This window comes from Pogona vitticeps, chromosome 3 (assembly GCF_051106095.1).
Source record: "Pogona vitticeps strain Pit_001003342236 chromosome 3, PviZW2.1, whole genome shotgun sequence".
Classification (NCBI taxonomy): domain Eukaryota; kingdom Metazoa; phylum Chordata; class Lepidosauria; order Squamata; family Agamidae; genus Pogona; species Pogona vitticeps.
Genome location: NC_135785.1, coordinates 17,524,761 through 17,548,142, shown reverse-complemented (window position 1 = coordinate 17,548,142; position 23,382 = coordinate 17,524,761). Strand labels below are relative to the sequence as shown.

The 23,382-nt window shown below is 40.6% G+C and overlaps 1 long non-coding RNA gene across 2 annotated transcripts; it reads left to right on the top strand.

Moving 5' to 3' along the window:
• The first annotated feature begins 761 nt into the window (after positions 1-761).
• On the top strand, positions 762-14,164 carry LOC140706066 (uncharacterized). 2 transcript variants are annotated; one of them, XR_013543205.1, is made up of 4 exons: positions 762-5,006; positions 6,084-6,185; positions 8,633-8,781; positions 10,008-14,164. It is a non-coding gene; the product is annotated as an uncharacterized LOC140706066 (long non-coding RNA). The 2 variants fall into 2 exon arrangements; XR_012085789.2 differs by having other exon boundaries at positions 762-6,185.
• Positions 14,165-23,382: the final 9,218 nt, after the last annotated feature.

Genomic DNA, 23,382 nt, shown 5'->3' with positions numbered 1-23,382 from the left:
ACAAGAAAACCTGGGATATAGGTAGCAGATGATATCATGATCATCTCTGTTCTTTAGAAAATTCCCAGGATTTTAACCTCAAGAGCCCTGATTTCCTTACACAACTGTTCCTCCATCTCTGTCTTTTCACATCTCTCCTCAAGGCCAACTAAAATTCATGTACTAGTCTATGTGCTGAGATAGCAGATGTGGTCCACGTGCAACCTGGGGACTGTGCACAGGCCTGCAAGGCATCCCCTGAAGCTGTGCTGGTATACAACATGTTGGCAAATTGCCCTGCTAAGTTTCCACAGTCTGCTGCTCTAAGTGTTGAAGCATGACGGAAATGCTTGACATGAAGAAATGCAGCACTTCAGTGGCAAACTAGGAGAAGTACCTTGAAAACCTCATTTCCTGCCTTTCAAAACAGCTTTATCTGCTTTGCTGCTGAATGTAAACTGCACAGCTTTTGTAAGATGTGCAGTCTCCCAAACTTCTGGGTCTGTTGGTGCTGGGAGAATGGGCCATCAGCCAGGATTGCCCATTCCTCCAGCTAGACGGTTGATCTGCTAACCAAGCCACTTTTTGATTTTGCTGTTTGTCAGCAAATTGGAACAAGTTCAGAGGAAGAGGGCAACAACGATGGTTGGGGGGCTGGAAACCAAGCTTATGAGGAAAGACTGAAAGAACTGGGTGTGTTTAGCCTTGAGAGGAGAAGACTGAGGGGAAGATATGATCGCATTTTTCAAATACTTGAAAGGCTGTCATACAGAGGAGGGGCAGAATCTGTTCTCGATCATCCCAAACTGCAGGGCATACAGCAATGGGCTTAAGTTACAGGAAGCTAGATTTAGGTTGAATATCAGAAAAAATATCTTAACTGTTAGAGCAGTGCAACAATGGAACTAATTGTACCTTGAGGGGTGGTGGGTGCTCCAACACTGGAGACATTCAAGAGAAATTTAGACAACCACCTGGCAGATATCCTTTGATTCGGATTCTTTTATCGAGCAGTGGGGTTGGACTTGACTACCTTAATAGGCCCCTTCCAGTTTCATGAATCTATGATTCTAATATATGTGTTAAAGCAAGCGGGTAACTTTGGACGTTAATTATTGTTTGAACAATTCCTTTTCACTTTTGGTGTAGCTGTTCTCTGCTTTAAGTACCCAGTGTAAATACAGTGAAGGGCAAGATTTTAGGAGATCTGAATTCAAATTCCTACTTGACCATGGAAACTTGGGGGCGGGCGTTGGCACTGGTAAAACTGCTCCTTAAACAGTTCACTTACCATGAAAAGAAGATTAGGGACCCTATAAGTATATTTTTAGTATTGATTTTATTTACCATTTTTAATATAACACTTGCTTAATTCTTTTTAATATTTGTATGCTTACTCTTTTAAACTTTTCAATAGTGTCTCTTAATCCATGTAAGATGCTTTTGAGTCCTTTTAGGAGAAAGGTGGGATATAAATATTTTAAATGAATAAATAAACAATATCGGTCGGTTGTGACTTGGTGGCACATAACACACCTTCCCCACTTTGCTGAAGTACAGTATTTAAACATGTGGTATACAACTTCCTTCTGGTGAGATTTCCTTTATTCCTGTATCTGTTGTGAGCCCTGTACACAATCAGGTTGACAAATACATGTTAACATATGTGTGGTAACAATACGCACGTCTTGCAAGCAGGAGGGGGGAGGAATTTTTTTTAATAGCTGCAGAATTTTAAACATTTGCAGATGTTTGACTTATTGTTGTTTCACTTTCATTGTTTTCTTGATTGTACCATACTGTGAGATCCATTTATGTAAGGCGGGTTAGGAATATTTCCGTAAACAAATAATACCTTTTTATTTGGCCCTAGTTTGCACATGTTAACAATTAAAGCATTTGTTTTGCAATTGGGTGGGTAGGAATCAGCGTTGCTAGCATTTTTTTGCAGAGGTCTTGTTGAACAGAGAACAGCTTCTTCATGTTTTTCCCACCAGAGGTTTTTCTGTTCTAAGTTGTCCTTCCCTAAGCAGCTTCCTTTTTGCAAGCAGACAAATTCAGTAGCTAAAGTCCATGCCTGCACTGAAAAGCTTTGCCTGCTGAATTTCTCCTTGTCACATGCTTACACAACCATAGGGGGGAAAACCTACTGTGAATTCTAGTGGAGATTTGAAAGCAGCTGAACCCTGGGGAGCAGCATAAGACAAAGGGAAGAAACTGTCTCAGCAACAGGCAGATATGACTTCTGAAGCATTTTTCAGTTCCAAATAGAGTCCTCAGGAAGATCCCTTAAAATAATGGATTTTTCAGACATGTTGCAGCAGGACTTATGAGGTTATACTTCCTAATTTTACAGTATAGTTCCAAGTTAGCATCCTAAGTACCAAGAGAACACTTAGCAAAGTAACTGTTCAACATCCATTTCTTTACCCCTTTTTTTTCCCAAATATGTGCATCTGGAGAACATAGCTACCGCGTTTTCCCGAAAATAAGACAGGGTCTTATATTAATTTTTGCTCCAAAAATGCACCAGGTCTTATTTTTCAGGGGATTTTTTTTTCATGTACAACAATCTATATTTATTCAAATACAGTCATGTCATCTTCTGGTTGCTGCACAATGGTGGAGGGCTGGGTTTCACTTGACTGGGGCTTATTTTTGGGGTAGGGCTTATATTACGAGCATCCTGAAAAATCATACTAGGGCTTATTTTCAGGTTACATCTAATGTTTGGGGAAACAGGGTACTTACTATTTGCTTTGGATGTTCAGCTACCTTCTTTGCATGGATGTTTCTCCAAGTTCTTCAGATTCGAGCTGCCCCATTTGGACTCCTCCCACCTACTGTTAAACTCAATGGCACCTATGCAATTGTATAAGGACAGTCATGAATGTGTTCCCTCCTTTGACTCCAGCAGGCTCTCCTTCATACATCTGATTGTGTGCTAGTTGCAACTTAAAGCCTGTGAGAAGTTGCACAACTGAACATGACGAGGACAGCCTACCAGCCCGAAAAACCTACAACCACCACAGTTTTTCTTGTTTGGATTTTGGCTGTAGGTCCTGCCTGTGGGATGACTACCTGGATATAATCAATATTTTGATCTCAGATAATAGTTTGTTCTTCTTTTCATGTGCTGCTGAGTTAAGACTTTTCCTTTGAGAGTCTCTTCTATATTCTATTTCTTTTTTAAAAAAGGAATATCCTCATTGTTTCAAATTTGTGGGATTAGCACTATCCGCGATTTTCAAGGAGTAAGGGCTGTAAAGATATAGGAATGTTTTACTGTTTCCACACTTGCTCAGAATAGTTGTCTCTGTCATAGAATCATAGAATGATTGGGCTGGAAGGGCTTATATCAAAGCAGATTTGACTGATGTTTTTCTAATTTTCTCTTGAATGTGTCCAGCATTGGAGCACTCACCTCCTCCCAAGGTAATTGATTCCATTGTTGTCCTGCTTTAACAGTTATGACGTCTTTCCTGATATTCAGCTTAAATTTGGCTTCCTGTAACTTGAGTCCATTATTATGTGTCCTTCACTCTGGAATGACTGAAAACAGATCCTGCCCTCCTCTGTATAAAGGTCTTTCAGGTATTTGAAAAGTGTTCTCATATCTCCCCATACCCTTCTTTTCTCAAAGCTAAACATACCGGTTCTTTCAGTCTTTCCTCATAGGGCTTGGTTTCTAGTCCTCTGATCATCCTTGTTGCCCTCCTCTGAACTTGCTCCAGTTTGTTGGCATCCTTCTTAAAGTATGATGTCCAGAACTGGACACAGTACTCCAGATGAGGCCTAAGCAGTGGTGAATAAAGGGGAACTATTACCTCACAGGATTTGAAGACTACACTTCTATTCATACATCCTGAAATAGCATTTGTCTTTTTAGAAGCTATTTGACAATTACTTCAAATTCAAGGAATAAGCCATCCAAGAAGATAAATGTTTGGGAGGACTCTAGCTAAAAATGCAGGCCCTCTGAGAGTTCAGACAAGGCCTGGGCCATTTCACATTGTGAGCCCCCCTCATTGTTTGGCAAATGGGGGTAAACATATTTTAATCTAAAGAACGGTGTGTGAAAAAAGTTATTTGTACAATCCATGAAAGTCATTCACCTTTGGCTGAGGTGAGCCCCCGCCCCTCATCAGATAAGGCCTGGAACATATGTGGCTCATTATTTAGGGCCTGTCAAAATATACAGGAAAAGCATTTTCTTTTCTGACCCAAGTTCTATGCAGCTGGAGGACAGGCTGCTATCTGCCCAGGAGAATTGCGATCTGACTTCCAAAACTAGCACAGAAGCCAGGTTTTCCAAATATAATGGCATATCATCTGAAGAACATTGCATTGTTTAGTCAAAGTAGTGAGTAGGGGGGGGGGCTTATGAAGTAATGGGGATTGGTCCACCACCAGAGACAACAGGTTTTGGTGACTTTGGAACCTGTATGTGTATGTGTATGTGTATTAGGTATGTGCATTACAAGTGATCTTGAAGGGAAATGTACTTAGTATGTGTATACACAGACCTAATACACTCCTCTTAAAGATTTGGTCAAGACCCTGTTGCAGCCTTTATTAATTTAACTTTATTAATATCACTTCATTATATTGCCAAATCAAAGAAGGAAGGCTTTTGGTTTATTTCCAGTGATCACGTTTGCTGGAAAGGGACCAAAAAAGAGTGATCCTACTCACAGAGGGTGGAACAGAATGTGGCAGTCTAGCAAATAATATTGTTTAGTCTAGTCCAGCTTCTTAGTAGATGGGGTGGGGAAGATGAGCTGAATAAATAGAAATCATTGTTTCAGAGCTACACAAGTCCAACAAAAGCATTTGTTCCTGGGTTGAAAAGAAAGGTTACTAGGAAAAAAAACGTGCTTGGCAGAAAGGGTGAAGCTAAGCCAGAGTTCACATATGAGGGCATTTAAACCGTTCTTCCCAGTGTTTCTTCCCTCAGCAGAAAACAAATGGAAACTTTAAAGGCACTTTTGTTCAATATTTTGATTAGTTGGGAGCCAAAGAAAAAGGTGAGCTTACAATTCCACCCTTCAAACACAAACTTTGCTGCACTTTGTGTCACCTGCAGGAGTACAGTTACAAGTTCAATGGTGCAGAATCCCTCCATCTCTCTCTCTCTCTCTCTCTCTCTCTCTCTCTCTCTCTCTCTCTCTCTCTCTCTCTCTCTCTCTCTCTCACACACACACACACACACACACACACACACACACACACACACACACACACACACACACACACACACACACACACACACACACACACACACACACACACACACACACACACACACACACACACACACACACACACACACACACACACCCTCTGTTCTTTCTTTCCTGAACATCCATGTATACACAGTCACACACTCTAAATTATGACTTAGTTGTTATATGCCAGGGCTGGGCGCAGGAATGGTGGGCAGGGTTCCATGAGGAGGGAAGGGCAACACAAGGCAGGACTGGATTCCTCCCCCACCCAAAGGGGAAAGTGATCTGAAGTGTGTGTTGAGGAGAAATGTATGTATATATCTCTATGACTGCACCACCTCTATGAGGCGCAAAGGGAGGATGGTGTTCAAGGAAGGACAATCCTAAAAGAGGTGAGTCAGCAGCTTTCTGAGGGCAGAGGATATAGGGAGGGATCTGACCGACCCAACAGAGAGTGACACAAGAGGATCCTGGCAAAAGAAAAGTGCTGGGGACTCGAACCCCACCCACCCTGGTGAGGTGGCACAACTACACTACTGGCTACCTGTGAACATCATACAAATGCAAAAATAGCCAATACCTTTATAGACCACTTTATAGACCACTAAAATCATTGTACAATTCATGTGGATTAAAACACCACTTCATCAGGTTTGTACCAGTGTGAAGAACTTGAAGTTCTGGTACAAACCTGATGAGGTAGTGTTTTAAGCCATGAAACCTCATGAATTGTAGGATGATTTTTAGTGGCCTGAAAGTGTTGCTTGTTTTTGCATTTGTACTTTAATTTTGTTTGGACCACACAACTGACCCTTATCTCTGTAAACACTTAGGTTCTGTATTAAGTACTATTTTAGCTTATATTTTCTCCCTCAGTCCAGCCCATGTCAAGGAGGCACAGTGAGGAATCAAACTCCCAAACTCTGGTTCCACAGCCAGATAACTAAACCACTGAACTACCCAGCAACTCAATAACAGGTAAGAATTCCTTATCCAGTTTTTCTACTTCTTTTTAAAACTATAACCATCAACTGCAGGGCCATTCCCTTACCATCACAATATCTTTGCCAGAATTTGAAAAAGTAAATTTTAGTAGCACAGCTGCTGTCAACCCCTAGTGAGCATGGCCAGTGGAAGATTAGCCAGGATTAACCAGTGGAAGAAAACAACTTTCCTGATCTTTGATCTTTGAGAAGATTATGGAAAGCACAGTAATTTCAGTGATATTTTCTCCTCCAGTGCCTATGGAGGCTCAACGCTTTTGATGCTTATAGTAAAAAATAATTAAAAAAATAAAATAAGGGAAACATGGGTGAAACTGGTCCAATTCTCTTAGCCTGGTCAGTTTGAGCTGTTGGGGGTAATTGCCAACTGAGTAATGATAGGATTGAATTTAACTGTGGACCAATCTGGGCAATCATGACAGTCAGCTCACCTTACAGAACAGAGTTGGGTGTTCCTCTTCAAGGAGTCATTCAAGAAGCTGTTCTTTCCCTTGTATTTCAGTCTTGTAAAGTTTTTTGTTTTGCTGTAGATGTTCTTGTATTTTTCACTATACCCCATTATAGACCTGTAATTAAATGGGTCTATGTACTAGCTTGTATGGCTGACAAAGCATGACACATATATTCATTGTACTATAGAACTGGGAGCTTAGCATTCCCTGACAGGAATCCAGTCTTTAGAAGGGTTACTGCTGCTCCCTTTTCTTTAAAAAAAAAAAAAGAGGTTGCTACAGTGGGCTGATTCTTAGCTGAACACTGTAAACTGGGCAGCTGTTTGAGGGAAGAGTCTATGCCTGGCAGCCAAAGACCTTTCCCATCTCTCTAACTGGAGCATAGCCAATATAAAGGAAGGAGCAAAGCCAATCTAAAGGAAAATCCAGTGGGCTTTCTTGCCTATAGTCCAAAAAGCACAGATTGTCCAAAAATGTTCCAGTTCCATTGTCCTCAAACTCTGAAGGATGCATACACCTGTTCTTTTGAAGCGGAAAGCGATCGGCCACCAAAAAAATAACCATCCGGGGTTGAAACAAGGCTGGTTGTGGTCAAAGCATTTGAACTGAGGATTATGGTCACTGGAGACATATGGAACTGTGCCAAAGACACAGACACACGGATGTGTCCCTTGTTACAACTAATGCTCATGTACACAACGTTGTTAACCAAGAGAGGGTTAATGGAACTGGTAAGATTGCTGCATTTGTCCTGTAATTGGCAGGAAAGCTGCCCAGAATGCTTGGAAATTAGCAGGAGGTGCATGTTGGAAAGAGTCAGCACTTGGAAAAGTTTCTTTTTTGTACCAGAATTCCCCAAACTTCCCAAACAGTGCTGACACCTGACATCCAGTCTAGGGGATTCTGGAGGTTGTAGTCCAAAAGTAACTTTTTCAAGCTCTGGAAAAGGGATATGTCTTTTCTCCTTTCCCTACCACGCTTGCTGGGTATATGTATATTTGTAGATAAATAAAATATTACAGAGTACTGCTATAAGCCTCCTGAGACCTCCTCCAGGGGAAGCAAACTCTGGTAGGTACTGTCCCCTGAAACATCTCACAGTTCATAGAAATGACCTGTGAAACAATAAATATTTCCTAATTCTCCTCCCTTCCCAAGGGTTAATTGCTAAGCCCTATTCTGCTACAGCATTTATTGTTCTGGCATCAGAATTTGGAGGAATCCTATGTGCTGGGAATAGGAGTGTTGGCACACCTCTTTGGTTTCCAGTGCATCACTATTATGGTCGAAGTTCTAAAGCTGGATTAGGGCAAGTAAAGTAAAGGTTTGTTTTGTCAACTGCTGGTTATAAAGAGTTTTGCAACTGTTCAAATAGCACAGATAGCCATAAAAGCATAAAAATACAAGGCCTTAGTATCTTCATACCACAATGGGGGCAACAGTTCCTATAGTGACTCATTTCCCTAATAACCTCTTTCTGCAATTCACGGAGCTTCACAAACTCAATAAGTGAAGGATGAACAGACTTATCTCTAATGGAATGAGTAGATCACTGAGATACCACTAGAAGCAGGCAAGATATCTGCTGACAAACATGCCTCTGCATGTGGATTGCGTACATCATCAAAGCAGCTGTGTTGCTTCATTTGGTCTCTATCCTCCATTACCAAGGCAATCTGTCCTCTTTATAGTGATTGATCAGAGGGTTGCAGGAGCAGACTTCCCACTGGGGTGTGCAATCTTACCTGCAATCGGGCTGTGGCTATGCCATAGGGATACCTGCCTGAGGCAATTGCCATCTGCCCTTATAAAACAGCAGAAACCCCAGTTTCAACATCTGTGAAATGGTAATAGAACAGGGAAGAAATATGACATAATAAAGTTCCTGCAGAATCAAGGAAAAACTGCTCTTTTAAGCAAAATGTTAAGAAATTGTACCATAACTCTTAAATGTTGTCTTTGTAATTAGGGAGGAAGAAGGAGACAAAATCAGAATTACTCGATCCAGGTCCACCCACCACTTCGTTCATCTGTAACAAAGATACATCTCAGCTTCCACTTCCACTATGCAATTTGCTTTTTACCTACCTGTGCTGCCCACTCTTTCAACAAGTACATGTAGGTAAATATGTGCCCAAACTAATTTCTTCTCTATAAACTAATAATACTAAAAAGAAGCAACTTATTCCTGGCTAATCAAATGCAGAGTCTGAAGAGGAGGACTGAGAGGCTCCTAATTTCAGATGAGTTAGGAAACGAAGAAAGATTCTAAGCTGTCCTGAATCCTGCAAGGGAGATAGACAAGATATAAATGTAATACTGTAGTTAGTAAAGAAAACAAATGTAAAAGCAGGAGCATGGTACCCTATCACATTGCTGAGTTCCAGTTTTATGATAAAGGGAGAAAAGCACTTCCTTATGTATTTTCTCTGTAATTTTGCATATTTCTCTCATATTTCCTGTTAATTGCCTTTTCCCCTGGCTAAACCATTCCAAATATCACACCATTTCTTCATAGGAGAGTCTGTATGGTGCCATCTAAGGGGTGTCACCCCTCTCAAGGTGCCTTCCAATCTTAGTTTTCTAGCCCACCTGCTTTTTCCATGTCTTCATTTTCATCCCTTACTCCCTTCATACCTGACCATTGTTTCTCTATGGGCAACCTTCTCAAATGCGATGCCCTTCAGGAAAACTAAATGACAATTACTGTCTACTCCTGGGTTACTGCAACACACTCTGTGTGGGGGCGACCTTTGAAGACAGTTTGGAAATTTTAGCTGCTACAAAATGTTGCAGCCAGGTTGTTGTTTAGACTTTTAGCATCTAAATTAAATGCCCTATAGTTGCTGCATTATATTCTTTTTAATTTTTTAAATTAGAAAATTGTTTTCAGATGAATGTTTTAATGTTTCATTCCTTGTTAGGGGTAATTTATTTTGCTTTAAATTCCTACTTGTTTTAAGAGTAGACTTCGGTCTAGATGTGTGGGGTATAAATTTAATAAATAAATAAATATATAACATTTAGGGTCTTTTTAAAGGAGAAATGTGGAGCAAAATGTTTTAAATAAATGAATAACTAAATAAATAAATAACATTTAATCCCATCTGAGCCGCTTTGAGTCCCTTCAGTGGGTGAAAGGCAGCATTAAAATGAAATAAATTAATAAAATGTCTGCAGGGTACCACCCTATGGAAGGCTCAATACACTTTGTCTTTTCCCAACCAAGAATTTGGCTAGCAAAAGAGACAGCAACTAATATCCTAAACCACTACAGTAAATTGATTCTTGACTGCCCCCTTTTCTTTTTTTCCCCTCTTTTGCTCCCACTGTTTGAAGCACAGAAGACAACTTAAAACCAGTGCGAAGCCAATAACTTTGGGAAGAAGGCTAACCTGGTCACTGAGGTATATAAATTAAAAAAATATATAAGGTAAAGTATATAAAGTAAAAAGGAATTAAACATCCAGAGCACTGGGTTTCCAATGTTTTGCTTACCAAATATTAGGACTTCCAACTACCAGATGCTCAAGGCAGCATAACCAAGGAAAGTGGTATCCAAAATATCTGGGTGGCTAAGGACCAGACATTTAGAACACATTTACCCATTGTACGCACTGTCTCCCACCCAAGCACACAGTTCTTTCTCTGTGTTTCTCCTCTCCACCACCATGTTCCCAATACTGATTTATGGATCCGCTGCTGCTGCTTCCTTGCATGGATTGGGTCAGCTCTACTGGAAGCAAACTTGGAGTTGTAGGGGTGGGATGACCTGCACATCTCCACCTGCACACCTGCACATCTCCACTCCAGAGTGTCTCCTACACATTCATGTTCAATGTGCAGAAGAACCATGGGGGATCAGACCACTAAAAACAATAGAAATCTGTAAAAAAGTAGAAACACATATCTTCAGTTTGCATCAGGCCCCCAAACTTGCATAACAAGTCAAACCTGTTAAAAACCAGTTTTCTCACTGACCTTACCCATTTCCCTCTTCTCTAATTTGTAAAACTGTCAGGGCAAGGTTACAGGGGTCGCTTTCTTTTCAAATAGAAAGCATTATGAAGCCTCTGGGAAGCAAGTACTTCTTAAACTGAAACAGAAAAATGAATGAGAAATACTAGGAGATTTTTTCTTTAAAAAATGTTTTATTTGTTCAAAGCATCTGTTTATTGACTTTCTGATGAACACAGCTCCCAGAGTGATTTAGAATATATTAAAATTGTTAAAAACAAACGAAAACATTTTAATTTTTTTTTTTAAAAAAACATTCTTTAAGAGCAGATCAAACATTTTTCTAAAAGCCAGTATTGTGTGGATATTAACATACCTCACAACCATGCTTAAAAGTAGTATTGAAAAATCAAGCATATAAGAGAGATTAATGTACAGTACCTATAAAACCCTGAAAAGGGTTGGCATAAGCCAGAATTGACTTGAGGGCACAGTTATTATTTACAACCTTGACTAATGATATAAATCAACTGTTGTTCTGTGCCATCAAATCAGAACAGACTTACAGTGACTCTAATAGGGCTTTCAGGTTATTGAGAAATTTAAGGAGTGGTTTTACCATTTCCAGTCCCCAGTGAGTTTCCTTGGCTGGATGGAAATTCAAACCCTGGTCTCCATAATTGTAGTCCGTCAGTCTGTCCACTACACCTTAACAGGTATTCCTACAAATCAACTACTTTGTAGAAATTACAGACAACTGGATTAAAAACATACAGTATTGGGATTATAAAGAGCTCTCTGATTCTCACTGCTTGGCAGAATTGCCATTGTCAAAATGTGTATACTGTTGATACTTATTTTAAAATTCCAAACAATCTCTGTTGAATATGTCTGTGAAGATTCTCAGTCATCCAGGTGAGGTTATCTGGAAGCTGAGTCATGGCAACTGGACTTTTTTCTTATTTGGTTGAAATGTTTCGCTTCTCATCCAAGTAGCTTCTTCAATACATCAACAATCTCTTTTGAACTAGGCAATACTCAGTTCAACATAGAGAATGTTGTGGCTGGAGAGAGAGAAATAGCTTTTCTGAGAAAATTACATACTCTTCCACATCTGGAGGGGACTGGCAGTCCCCAACCTTCAGCTATATTTTGAAGCTTTCCAGATAAAATGATTAGTGCAGGTAATAACAAATGGCAGCATAACTCTATGGATTAATATGGAATATGGAAGTCAAAACAAGCCACCAGCTTGTTCCAAGACCTCTCTATTCAGAGCACGTTACCATAGTCTCTCGAGACTGAAGGATGCCAACAGGAAGTCAAAACCAGCCACAATATTCTGTTTTGCTACTTCAGCAACAGGTTTTAGCTGCAGCTAGAATGAAAATGTGGTGTAGTGATGTGCCAGCTGCACCTGTTTCTTCAGATGTCTGATTTTGCAAACTTTGCGATCATCAGAGGAGGCCCTTCTCTCAGTCCCATGGCCATTGCAGGCACGTTTGATGAGAACCTTAAAGAGGGCCTTCTCAGTGGCAGCTCCCAAGTTGTGGAATGTTCTCCCTTCGGAGGTTAGGTTAGCCCCCTTCTTTTTATTCGCGAAGGCTTTCACGGCTGGGATATAATGGTTGTTGTGGGTTTTTCAGGCTCTTTGGCCGTGCTATTTCCAGTGGGATAATGAATTCTATGAACAGACAGATGGAGGCCATGAGCAGCCCCCTTAGCCTGGTTATAGCAAACTTCAACATGGAGCATTTTGAAAAACTTGCCCTGGCTTCGGCACCCCTCGCACCCACAGTCTGGTTCCGATATGTGGATGACACCTTTGCAATTTGGAGTCACAGTGAAGAAAAATTGGAAGAATTTCTCAATCATCTCAACAGCATCCACTCAAATATACAATTCCCCATGGAAAAAGAAATAGAGGGCCAACTCCCGTTCTTAGATGTCATGGTCCTACGAAAAACTGACCTCCGACTGGGACACAAGGTCTACAGAAAACCCACCCACACAGACCGGTACCTACACAAAAACTCCAACCACCACCCACAGCAAAAAAGAGGCATAATCAAAACACTGGTAGACCGTGCGGATCGGAACTGTGAAGCTCAGTTTCTCAGCACTGAACTCAACCATCTGAATTGGGCTCTACAGGCAAATGGCTACTCCAAAAATGAAATCACAAGTGCCATCAAACCAAGAAAACAACACTGAACTGAAGAAGAAAAACAGCCACCCACAAATAAAGTATTTCTGCCATACATCAAAGTGGTCACGGACCGCCTGGGGAAACTTTTGAAAAAACACAACCTACAAATTGTATACAAGCCCACCACAAAAATACAACAAATGTTACGGTCAGCAAAGGACAGAAGGGACTCCCTCACCACCGCAGGAGTATACCGGCTACTTTGCAGTTGTGGCCAGGTATATATTGGAACCATAAAATGAAGCAGCTACACCAGAATCAAAGAACATGAGAGACACTGCAGACTAGAACAACCAGAAAAATCTGCAGTAGCTGAACATTCCCTAAAACAAACTGGACATGAAATTCTATTTCAAAATACTTAAAATCCTGGACAACACCAGCAATCATTATGTCAGACTGCACAGGGAAGCCATTGAAATCCACAAGCACAAGCACTGTTTCAACAAAAAAGAGGAAAGTATGAAGCTCAACAAAACTTGGCTCCCAGCTATCAAAAATACAGCGTGCAAAAAGTCAACGAACTCTACCCACCCACAAGGACTACACACAAAAGACCAGCTAACAACACCCATCAACCACAGCGACAAATAATCTGTTCTCCTTAGCACAACAATACACCCACAACAAGACACACTAATCACCCATCTACAGAAAAAGACAAAAGCTTATCTCACAGCCATAAATACTGCACTCCCTAGCCAACTACACCAGAGCACAGAGTGCTGTCCTCTGAAGATGCCGGCCACAGAGACTGGCGAAACGTTAGGAAGAACAACCTTCAGAACACAGCCAAAGAGCCCGAAAAACCCACAACAACCCCCTTCTTTTTATCCTTCTGCCGACGGCTGAAGGCCCACCTCTTCAGGCAGGCTTTTAAGAATCAGAACTGAGTCCCTGAATGCCTTTTTTTTGTTGAGTTTTTGAACTTTTAAATGTTTTTATCATTCAATGTATTTTGATTAGAGATGAGTGTGTCATATTCGTTTCAGGCAGGTTCCGGGGGTGGGTGTTTATCGGGCCAGCCACCTATGCCAGTGGGTTTCATACTCATATAAGAATACAATGCCCCATCACCAATTTTAATTGCTACTGTAAATTGAATTGTTTGTAGTGGATAATTTATTGTGTTTTTTATTCTACTTTTTTAACACTGTGAACTGACTTGAGTCCCTGTGAATGCGTGTTGGTTCAGCTATGAGCGGTTCTGTTGACAGCACGGGAATAAGGACAGGAGGCTGTTCTTCTTTTCTAACAGAATCAGATTTATTTGTCAACAAACTCAATTTGGCTGGCTCAAAAGGGTCCATTAAACTCAACTCTGGTAACAACTTATAACTTCGAACTCGAGTAGTCATTTCTGTGTCTTTTCTTCTTACTGGGGGACTGTCCCAAATCGTTCCCTGTCTGTCATAGGACGGATCGGTGTGGTCCGTACCGCGCAGACCGTCCCACAACATGGGTGTCTCGCCCAATCCCCCGCCCGCTAACTCTGTATCAAAGAGGGACTGGGACAGATCACCAACCTCCCCTCACGCTGATTGCGTGGGTAAACAACCACAGTCCATTCCAGGGGATCTACTTCTTGAACACGTACGATGAACTCGGGAGATCCAGGCAGTAATCCTCCATCAACTTGTAGATTCGGGAAATCTTTAAGTAGCTTTAGAAAACTCTCCTGGCCCATACTCCATTCTGTCTGGACAGACTGGTCTTTCTTGTCTGCTGGTTCACGCTTTACCACTCTAAATCTTTCCGCCTTTTCACCCTCATTTACTGTATATCTTCCCATACGATCAGATCAAGCTCCTCCCCTCTCTCATCAGCCAAACACAGTTCTCTATGCTGTTGCACCTCCCTGTCATCTTGTTCCACATCCACTTATATCCCTTCCACACACTCTGCGCCTCCTTCCGCTCCTTTGACTGCGGAGGACGGCTCACTCCCTTTCTCTCTTTCACAGTCCCTTTATCAGGAAAAAGGAAGCAAATAAATAAATAAATAAATAAATAAATAAATAAATAAATAAATAAATAAATAAATACGGACAGACAGACAGACAGACAGACAGACAGACAGACAGACAGACAGACAGACTGACTGACTGACTGACTGACTGACTGACTAAGTCTCTGGACACCAGAATCCCCACTTGGCCACTGGGGAAGTGAAACTGGTAAAATCACTCCTTACATATTTCACAAGCAATAATAATAATAATAATAATAATAATAATAATAATAATAATAATAATAATAATAATAATAATAATAATAATAATAATAATAATAATGTGCCCTGAACTCAATTCTGACTTACAGTGACCCTTTACAGGGTTTTCCAGATAGAGTATACTTAGAAGTGGTTTACCATTCCCTTATCCTAGGTTCTGTGCAGCTTGGCCAAAGCCACACAGATTGGTTCTCCTCGCAGGAGGCACAGTGAGGAATCAAACCCTCATCCTCTGGCTCTGCAGCCACATAGCTAAACCAAAGCGGATGGATCTGTGAACCCCTGGATGGGTCAGGTGTGGACAGCTGTGAAAGACTGACATGTAAAATCCGAGTTGCAAAAATAATAGAAAAGAAATACTGATTTATGGAAACCTGGTATGTTTTCTTCACATTCATTAATACTAATCCTACTGTACATCAGAGTGCCTCATGAGCAGCTTAAATTCTGGGAAGGTATTTTATGAATTACCACAAAAATACCTCTTTTTTCCTCACATTTTCAACCCATTACTACACTCTGGGTTGATAGTGTTTTATTTGCATTTTCAAATATCTAGCTCCATTTTCAGCTCATGGAGAATGGTTGTAGTGGTTGTTGCTGTTTTCACTACCTAGACACATTTTGCATTGTACATCTTTGTACTGCAGTACAATTTAATAACATTTAATTGAGGCAAACACATGCACACGTGCGCACACACACACTCGCACACACACACACATGCACACACACACACACACAGAAGGATATTGAAGGCTTGCTCTCTCTATCTCAAAGAGATGCTCATTCTATGAACCATTAATGGGAAAGAAAAATGTCTTTTCTTTATTATTCCAGCCTTCTTGCAATTTGCTGCTTCCTTTTACATCATTATAATCAGAGCAATGAATGCCAGCGTGCATAAAGTATCTGCATTTAGCTGATAATTGCACTGTCTCTCCCCACCCTCCCCATTTCCTCGTTCTAATTCTTTTGTATTGTATGTCTTGGCAGATACTTTTAAGGCTAATGTGGAATTTTCACACACTGTGGTAAGGGTACAGAAGTGAAGGCTATTAATATATTAGAAATTCAGTCTAGCAAATTGCTCATAGCATAAGAGCACAGATGAAAGTACTTTAACTGCAGGCAGACTCCACTGAAAATATGTGAGAATGAGCAAATGATAAGAGCGCCTGTCTCCACTTAGCTCGACTCGTGTCACTTGATCAAGCAAGACTGGGCGGCTCATGGGCTTAACCCCGAGGGAGGCCCAGAAGGAGAGAACAAGAAACCTGGCCTTCTCGGCGGTGGCCCCACCTTACCCCCAAAGATCCGATTGGCACCCTTGCTGGGAATTTTTAAAAACAAGATGAAGACTTGGTTCTTCTAGCAGGCCTTCCCCCCTCCCATTACATAGCTTCCTTTTCCCATCTTGATCCTGTTTTCTTTATTAATTTTTAATTGTTCTTATTAACAAATGTTATTTGAATACTGTTTTTATCTTTATATTTTGTAAGCCGCCCAGAGTAGATTCCCGAAATCTAGATGAGTGGGGTAAAAATGGAACAAATAAATAATAAATAAAAATAAAAGTATCTGCACCTATTCCCAGTTCAGAGACTTGAGTCCAGCAATAAAGGTAAAATACTGTACTTACTTTGATTCTATCTGTGTCTGTTCACATCAGTTTATCTGTACATATTTACTAAAATGTAATCTATTGTTCCTAAAGTTACTGCCTTGAGCTTTTGGGAAAGCAGGATATAATTGTAACAGTAAGTAAAAGCTTAAAGTGCTTACTTCTAGACATAGCAATTATTTTTATGTCTGATAACCATTGCATTAATGGTATATCAGTGATAAGATTATACTCCTCAGTGTTAACAGCTCAGTGTTCTGTACTATTAACAGCTGCGACACAACGTTTTCCTCTACTTTGATCGAAGGGAAAGCCTAGAAAAGCTTGAAATGTGAAAGGTGTTGCCAGTGCTGCTGACTTCTATTTCAGAGGCCAAACCGGGAGCCAAAAACAAGCTGATTCTTATGAGAAAGACTTAATAAACTACCTTATGGAAGGGTACTGTGACGTAAACTGTAGCCATGACAACTGCTTCAAAACTCTTTAATCAATGGAAGAAAACTCAGTTTCCTTATCAATGGTATTATTTGCTCTTACAAATAATATACTGATATAACTGCTATGAAGGCTCCGTTTCTCCATTAACTTGGGTTGTTTAACCACTGTTTTTACACATTTACAGTCTTTGGATACACCTTTACTCTCCTTGTGTAGTTACTAGTCAGTTATGGCCATGTTTGCTTTTTAAGTCTAATGTGGAGGTAATGGACGCTTATAGGGAAGAAGGACTAGGTCAAAGGAGGATGTGTAAATATTGTCCAAATCACCAATTTGATTCAGACTGATTTCTCCTTGTTTGCTGTTTTGCAAACCACCCTTTCTGCCCTGCCAGTTCTAACACTGCGTATAAGCAGGAAGGGGTGCAATTTTAGGAACTATATTGTAGGGTAGATTAACTCCCCACATCCCTACAGAATTTGTACACACATTGGCTAAATAATGTGCAGATGTTTCCACAGATCTAGATACATGAACATTAGAATATAAAAATAATGCAATAGCCTGGTGATAGAAGGATACAATATCTCTGGTTATCTGAAAGACTGCCTTCTCTCTTTTATTTTCATTTGGTTCCAGAGATCATCTGGAGAGGCCTGTCTACTAGTGTCACAAGACACTGAGGTTGACTAGACCAGTGGTCCCCAACCTTGGGCCTCCAGATGTTCTTGGACTACAACTCCCAGAAGCCTTCACCACCACCACTGCTGGCCAGGATTTCTGGGAGTTGAAGTCCAAGAACACCTGGAGGCCCAAGGTTGAGGACCACTGGACTAGACCACTGGTTCTTAACCTTTGTTACTCAGATGTTTTTGGACTGCAACTCCCAGAAGCCTTCACCATCAGCTCTGCTGGGGTTTCTGGGAGTTGCAGTTCAAAAATACCTGAATAACAAAGGTTAAGAACCACTGGACTAGACCATCATTTTGAGTAGGCTTGTGAGAAAATAATTGTTATTAACCGTATTAAGAAATGCATTAATAACAGGTATAGTAGTTTCATCTCCCATATAAAGTTAAAACTTTTGAACCACAGGCATAGTGGTAGGCATTGAAGTCTGGCATATACTTGAATCGTAGGTGCTTTTGTGTAAGACTGTGGGAAAAGAGGAACTTGACCAGATGTTAAACTTCAAAATGTACTGTCTAAAAACATGGTACAACTTAGAAAAGTCCCATTTTAGAATTAATAACATTGCCAAACGCTGCTCGGGGGCACTCTATATAATCTCCCTTACAGGCGAACTTAAAAGCATACCTACAGAGCGAATCACAGAAGCCTATGCTTTTATAGCTGCCAAAAGTTTTCTATGTTTGTTATAGCTGATACTTTTCTCCATAAAGGGTTAATACCAGAATGAGAAGTCACAACCACAAATCATTTCATCTTGCAAAAATCATCCTTACAGTAATAAGAACCTGTAGGCACATCAATTAAATAATGTTTTAAATGACATTCTTAAACATAAAGGAGTTTATAGCCTATAAAGGCGGAGGATACATCTCTACAATACACTGAAATTCTTAAGAATAAAATCATAGAAGCATTACTTAGTTCTAAGCATATTAAGACACACAGAAAAACAACATTTCTAAATGTTTCTAAACAACGTATTGCAGTCTAAGGAGGAAATCACATTGTTGGTTTTCTAGAGTTGCTTCCTTATATTGGATGTCACAGCTGCTGCTGCTTCTAACTGTTTTCTTTTGTTGTGGTGTGAGAAACTACTTATATATTTATATCTTTTGGGTTATGATTTATGTCTGGGATAGTTTATTGTTTTTATTATTATAGGATATATGTTTAATTTGCTGTATACTGACATTAGCTGCCAGTATTTACTATTCTCATATCTCTTGTATTGGGGACCAAAACAGGAGATTGCCAAAGAACTGCTTGCTGGGCTGGATTGTAGTAAACAATGTTTCCATACCATAGAACTAAAAGTACTAGACTTTGGAGCAGTTTTAGGATGATTCCTATACCCCCTACAATTGTTCTAATACCCTGGAACAAACAGGGTACCAAATCTAAACATGTTCTGACCAGGGTTACTTTAGGATAAAGAAAAGTAAGGTACTGTATATAATGTGTCTGTTTCTATAAATTTCTGCCTTTGCTCAGATTGGATATGAGGAGCATTGTACCATTTGTGATCACATCTTAAAATAAATTTCTGTCTGTTTTGGAGAACAGCCCTGCATGAGTTTGTTATGATATATTATTTTAAAGTAAATTTATTTGTGATAGGCTATTTTGAGTGTTATAGAACATTTTTTTAAATTTGATGTAAAGTTTTGTTTTTGATAGCATGTTAAAAACTGACCTGTTTATGCAAGTTTTCCTTGTGTAGTCCAGCCTACCACCTATTTTCCACAGTAAATGCTGCATTTTAATGCTGTGTAACGTGCCTGGATAGCGCAGTGAGTTGGTAGATCAATTGCCCACTGTGCATCCTAGAAGAAGAGCCAGCTTATATAGTCTTGGGAAAGCTACACAGTACCAGAACATCCCAGAAAAATTCACTTTTGAATATTCTATATCTAAAAAATTCTGGAAAGACACATCATGAGGTGCAATTGACCTGATAGCAAACAATTGTTTATTTATATTATATGCTGCTCTTGTACACTGCTTTGAAATAGTTGGATTTGGGAGTGGTTTATAAATATTTATAAATTTTCAAACAAATAAATGGTCAGAGTCCTATTGGTAAGTTTTGCATAAATTGCTGCAGTTAAATTAGGCTAATTAATGTGGTGCCAAGGCATATCTTGGTCATGCACCTGGCTATGGGCCTGACTGCACAACTGGGGTACATCATGGCATCTCATCAGTTAGCTGCAATTAGCTACTTACGTGGCCCAGGTACCAGTGTAACTTGGTTTCAGCATCTTGTCTCCTGGGAGAATGGATATTTCACTCAGACCACATCATGTAGGTAGTGAGAATTAATTCCCCCATATGTGCCACAGTCCTAGTCTCAACAGTTCCCTCCCTCGTTTGTTTCTAAAATAAACAAAGACCTCTTACATCTGTACATAAATCTTGTAGCTTGATCCTTTGTAAATTTCCCTGTAATCCTAGTAAAATAGGTGAAGGTTAAGATCTGTGTGTATAGAACAGCCACATCTAGTCAGTTGGTATATGGTTCACTTTCTGTTTATATAAATTAAGAAATGCTGCCAATGATAGAAACAAAAAACAACTCTGATCCATTTCCTTCAAAAAGGCATTGGGAAGAGTGTTTTCTGTTAATGAAATAACATAGAAGCTAATTAAAATTTGCAAGTTGAGATACAGTTTCAAATGTGTAGGACTGCCCTAGGTCTAACTCCTGCTAACATTTTATGATACAAAGCTGCATTATGGATAGTAACTCCTCTTACTGGCTCCTGTACAGCTTGATCTGCAGGCTACACTCATTCCTAACAGGAGTTAGTAAGGATTTCCCATTGGTCCATTGACAATCTTACTCATCCTTATGGATCTCTCCTCACTACTCTAGTCCATGTGCTCGTAATCTCGATATTAGACCATTGTAATGCACTCTGCGTGGGGCTACCTTTGAGGCTGACGCAGAAACTTCAGATGGTCCAGAATCGGCAGCCAGGCCTCTTAGTGGGGTGAGAAAACATCAACATATTTCCCCCACTCTGGCTGCTCTGCACTGGTTGCCCATCCGTTTCCGCGTTGACTTCAAAGTGCTAATGATTACCTATAAAGCCCTAAACCGTTTGGGACCTCAATATCTGGTAGATCGCCTTCTCCCGCCCAGATCTACCCAAATCACCCAACATAGCCAGCAGGGATGGCTGAGGGGTCTGATGCCGAGGGAGGCCCGGAAGGAAAAAACAAGAAACCGGGCCTTCTCGGCAGTGGCCCCTCGGCTGTGGATCACCCTCCCTACCGCAATGAGAGGATTGTTAGAAGATTTTCCCAATCTGAAGATAGGAGGGTTGTTGCCTAATCCGGACATCTCCAAAGGAAAAGAGACACAAGTGGATTCCCTGGAATGGATAGTAGTAGTATATCCACGAGGACAAGGTCACTGGAAGAAGGTGATCCGGCCGGACTCTTCTTTCAACAACCCACCATCGGAGGGTGACTGGACCGGACACCCCTGTTGGGGGACCATCTGTGCGCTAAGGAGTACACCCATGAGGAAGCCCACCGATCACGAACGGTTTGGACCAGCCCCTCCAGCCCCTGTTAGTTCAAAGACAGAATTGTTGTCTCCTCAGTATGGACAGTTGCCTGATATTCGTTTATTTGAACCAGTAGAAGTGATGGTTGATTCTCCAAAAGTTAAAACCAATAAATCTGTTAGTGTTCAAACAGAGACTCCCATTGTTATATCCCGCCAAAAAAAGAGGAACTGCTCCAGATATATGATGAACCTAATCACACATCATTTTTCTAGAGAATCCTGTCTTCTCACAATGTGCCCAAAGTACTACAGACTAAGATTCATCAGCCTCAATTTTAACTAGGACTCACTTGTTCATCTTTCTGGCTGTCCAGGGTATCTGCAAAGCTCTTCTCCAGCACCACATTTCAAATGAACCAATATTTTTTCCCTGTCAGATTTTTTTAATTGTCCAACTTTCACACTTCTACAGAGCAATCAGGAATACAGGAGTGTGGATGACCTTGGCTTTCAGTAACACTTTGTTATGCCTAATAATTTTTTATAGTTCTTTCATTGCTGCCCTTCTGAATCTCAGGATTCTTCTGATTTGTTGGCTGCAATCTCAGTTTGGATTGATGATTAACCTGAGTATAAACATCTTTAGCAACTTTAGTTTCTTCATTATCAGCATTACGAGGGGGTGCTAACAAATATTGAGCCTTACCCAGAACAAAATTGAGCTAGGAAGCTGTAACTGCCACATTATTCTACATATTCTCCCAGGAAGTTAATGCACTTGCGACATCTGTCCTGCAGCTTCTCAGGTAAAGGTAAATGTTCCCCTTGACATTTAGTCCAATCGTGTCTGACTCTAGGGCACGGTGCTCATCCCCGTTTCCAAGCCATAGAGCCAGCGTTTGTCCAAAGACAGTTTTATGTGGTCATGTGGCCAGTGCGACTAGATACGGAACGCCGTTTCCTTCCCACCGAGGTGGTACCTATTTATCTACTCACATTTTTACATGCTTTTGAACTGCTAGGTTGGCAAGAGCTGGGACACGTGATGGGAGCTCATTCTGTTGCAAGGATTCGATCTTATGACTGCTGGTCTTCTGACCTTCCGGCACAGAGGCTTCTGCGGTTTAACCCATAGTGCGACCACGTCCCAGCTTCTTAAGTCCCTGCAGCTTCTTAAGTCCCTGCAAATAAAATTCTTCCGACTGCTGGTGTAACCACTCATTTGAGGCATTAGTTGCCTCCAGAACACTCCCAAATCATTGTCCCTTTAGGTGTTTTTGGAGTTTGGGGAACAGATTATAGTCAGAAGGAGCCAGGTCAGGAGAATAGGATGGATGGGGCATCACTTGAAAGTTTAAGGAAGTCAGTTTTGTCATTGTTTCACCTGCAGTATGTGACGAGGTATTGTCATGCAACAGGATGACACCTTTGGGGAGCTTTCTTTGATGTTTTTCCTTGATGTTTTGCCTCAACTTCATCAATAAAGCACAGTAATATTTTATATTGATGAGTGAACCCTGTTGGAGGTAGTCCACCAGCAGAAATCCCTTCTTGTCCTCCCCAAAAAAACTGTTGTCATTTGCTTCTGCACTGACCCTTGCACTCAGAACTTGTTTGGCCTGGAGGAACCACTGTGCCTCCATTCCTTAGACTGTTCCTTTGTCTCAGGATCATAACAGTAGATCCATGTCTCATCAACAGTTACCAGTTTGCCCAAGAAATCTGACTCATTTCTTGCAAAATGTTCCAAAACAGCCACTGATGACTCCACATGTTTCCTTTTTTGTTAGTTGTCAAAGTTTGGGGATCCACTTTGTTACCAGCTTTCTCATTTCCAAGTCATTGTAGATAATGGCACCAACTCCCTCACGTGATATTCTCAGATATATAGCAATACTTTTGGCTGATTTCGGTGGTCCTCCATGATCATTCATTCATTCATTCATTCATTCATTCATTCATTCATTCATTCATTCATTCATTTATTTTATTTATATCCCACCTATCTAGTCGATAGACCACTCTAGGCGGCTCACAACAAAGGGAACA